Source organism: Austrofundulus limnaeus, unplaced genomic scaffold (genome assembly GCF_001266775.1).
Source record: "Austrofundulus limnaeus strain Quisiro unplaced genomic scaffold, Austrofundulus_limnaeus-1.0 Scaffold10, whole genome shotgun sequence".
Taxonomy (NCBI): Eukaryota; Metazoa; Chordata; class Actinopteri; order Cyprinodontiformes; family Rivulidae; genus Austrofundulus; species Austrofundulus limnaeus.
In genome coordinates, this window is record NW_013952412.1 from 4,323,170 (window position 1) to 4,326,782 (window position 3,613).

General features: G+C 33.6%; 2 protein-coding genes across 2 annotated transcripts in view; both read left to right on the forward strand.

Annotated features, from left to right (window-relative positions):
* Positions 1 to 3,613, forward strand: part of mafa (MAF bZIP transcription factor a) — an 86,192-nt gene that overhangs the window by 74,971 nt on the left and 7,608 nt on the right. The window lies entirely within an intron of this gene.
* LOC106513019 (histone H2B 1/2) overlaps positions 1 to 3,613 on the forward strand; it is an 11,031-nt gene that overhangs the window by 1,470 nt on the left and 5,948 nt on the right. The gene's annotated exons all lie outside the window — the stretch shown is intronic.

The window sequence follows — 3,613 nt, forward strand, 5'->3', positions numbered from 1 at the left end:
GGTTAGAACATTCTTTTTTGTATTTTCTACATCCATATCTTTAACTTAAACAAAACATTCATTTTTTGCATCCATAATTTTTTTTAATACATTAACATTTTTTCAATAAACCATAATACAATAATAAGTGATGATTTCTTCAAACAAAACATTAATGATAGCAGCAATTACCATATTTATTTCTCATTTTGATATGCAGTGATGACCATCTTCTTAAAAGACATTTTAAACTGTTTTATATTTGGGCATTGCTTGATTTCCATACATAAACCATTCCACAGCTTCACCCCATGTACTGACATACAAAAACTTTTCCTTGTGGTTCCATATTTTAAAATTTTGATTTCACATTGTTCCCTTTAATTATTATTTAATTGTGCATAACGCACAAAAATAAAAACCTTGACAATTATACAGTAATATGCAGCAGGATTATCAAAACAAGAATCAAGAAAATTGTCAATGTGTATTCCGAGGATGTGATAATCAAAAGTGCTGGAAAATAAAGCAACCAAACTTTTACGATTGGTCCATCTACATTTTTTTTAGTAAACAACTAAATGTGGATTGACTTATGTATCATTTAATTTGCTGAGCTTCAAGTGAAGTAATTGGACTTCAAAAAAATGCAAGCATTTGTTTTATGACAACAAAAATATGCAGAGCCCTTTTCAAACACTATTTTTGTAGTCTCTTCTTACTTAACCTTTCTTCTGATTATGTTCTCAGTGGTTTGACACAACTGATTATAATCCATACTTTGAGTTCTGCAAAAACAAGTATTATTGAAAATATGCCCTCCTTTAATGATGCTTTTTTGTTCCATTGTCTGTGTGTGTGTGTGTGTGTGTGTGTGTGTGTGTGTGTGTGTGTGTGTGTGTGTGTGTGTGTGTGTTTGCATAGTTAACTGCATGTATGAGAGACCAAAAGGATAGAAAAAGGCTATTGAGAGATGAACCATAAGCATTTGCATCTCAGGAAATGTGTCAGCCATACGGGACAGTCCCTACACCCTGAGCTTTAGAACGTTTTGACCCTGTTTTATACACACGTAGTACACTCAAAAAACTGTTGAGAAACTTTAACAAATTGAACGGCCCTTTCGGTCATGTGATGCAGTGGTTTGTCTCAAGCTTGAAAATGGAAAGATTACAACAAAAACTCTGTAGGCTCCATTTTATTATCATTACTGTTTTTTCCATCGTGCTACTCGATGTTGTTATTGGTTTCCTTTTTCCAGTAATGTTGCATAAGGTTTTCCAATATTCATAATGGTGTGTTTTTCCATCTTTCACAGATCAAGACTTCATAGGCTTTTTGGATGAAAAAAAATTATCAATACAAGATGATGCATCAGAAGAAAAAAAAAACTGTGACACATTGCCAACATTGTTCCTGTTGCCAGCATCAATAATTCAGCCTCTAGCTCATAACTTTATTTTTGATGCATAAATGAGGCCAACCAATGATGGGTGTTCTTTCTTTCTTAAGCCATCTATATGTCAAATGATTTTTAAGTAATAAGCAGATCAGTCCATTAAGTTTTTAACGTCTTTGTTTTTGTTGTTCTCATTCAAAAAGATGTTGGAAAGTATAGACAAAGTCTGACCTGTTTTGCTCTCTGAGCTTCGTGTATGATGATGTGAGCGGTGGATTTTTTTTTTTTTTTGAGTGACATTTTCTTTGTAGTTGTAGCTATTGTGAGTATGAAAATCCTAAGATGATAATTGTGGGGAAGCTGTGGTGAGCAAAGGAAGAAGTGTAGACTCCACATTTGAAATCTGTGGTTTGGAAAGGAAGGGGGTCTCAGCTGGGGGTGTAATTTTAGCATATAGATTCCTAAATTTACATTGTGTGTGACTTTGGTCAAGGTTGTATAGTATATATATATATATATGTATATATATACATGCAAATGTTCAAGTAACTAAAATAGAGAGGTTGTGAAGGGTTAAGGTCTCAACAGTGTCAGTGGTCATCGGAGTACTCAGGCCTCAAACAAATCCCAAAAACAAACTCACAGATCTCTGTACAGAAAAGTGCAATCTTAGGAACACCTGAGTAACTATTCAGAACCCTCAAGCTTCTAGATCTTTGAAAGGAAACAGAACCATCCATGTAAAGTAGTCTCAGAGAAATGATAAATATCTGATTTTGTGCCTCAAAAGGTTGTCTATACAAATACTTTACTGTATTGCATAAAACTACATAAAAGAGCCTTCCCTCTATCTGGTGACACATTATTTGACCTGACTGCATGTCTCATTATTTGTACTGCTGCTTAATAAATATTGATTTACTATTTTAATTACATTTTAATCTCAAAACACAGAGGTGCCAGAGTTATGACTTTCTCAAGTTGCACGGCAAATTTCCTGTATTTATTGAGAAAGAGATCCTGGGAGGGTCAAAAAAAAGCAAATTGAGATCATTAATGAGAGTACTGTGCCCTACAAAGTCTGCACAAGTGACAAAATCAGAATACACAGGTTGACTCAGCTTTCAATCAGTTGCTTTTTTTTGTAAACTGTATTTCCCTTTTGTTGTTGTTAATAACCACGTTTTCTTTTTTCATACTTGTTTTACTACATGTTGTGTGTTTTTCCAACGAAAACAAACTTTCAATAATTTGATAAGTCATAAAAAAATTTCCATCATCCTGAATACAAAAGATTTAGAATATTTTAAAATTTACTGTAAAAATGTATATAACACATTAAAAACCACAAAAATTCCAGGTAAAAATTCAAATAAAATACAACAATATCTTAATGGTTCAGTGTATCTTTTGGTCATTGGAGTTTCATTTTCGAAACGGGTATTAAAAAACAAACGATTGGATATTTGGTTTTTGTTTTAAAATACTGAAATTAAAATTAAACTAAAAAGCGTTTCTCGTTCTTAGTGTCAAAAAGGGATGAACACATTTTTTTAAATGATTTGAGTTTCATTTTCTGATTCAGATAACAAAAAGAAAATTACTTTAAGACAGAAATGAAAAAAGGCTTGTTTGTTCATAATCCATGACASGTCGTGCCAACTTCCTGTCTCCCTACAATAATCTGTTTCACCACCAGAAGGGTTGTCTGCAATATCAAAGTTACTCAATAAACATCCCATTACAAGTAAAACGCATTGATACTGGCATCGGTGTCAAATAAATTTGCAAGTATTTATTTGGAATCAGATCGATATCAAAGTCGTAGTACCGCCCATCCTTCGATGAAAGGAAAACTCCGAGGATGCGAACTGACAGAAAATAGCACAGATTTTGTCAAAACTCAGGAGGAAATAAACCTATGAGCTCACAGAACAACAATCGTCCAACACACTAATAGAATGAAATTTATCTTAATTTGCTTTTCATTGAGAGAGATGGAGATGAAACATGGAGGCAGTAGCTGACATGTACTCAGTAAAAGAGACTTATTTGGCCAAAAACCACATGAATTATCTCTGCAGAGCCTTTGGTCACTGAGCAACAGTCATCATACAACTCATTTATGGACATACTTCTCTGTGTTTCAGCCTTTTATTTAAATCAGTGTTTCATTATGCAGAGCTGTCAGGTGAGCGCCCCCTTCTGGTGGGGGAATAGATAGTCGTAGAAAAC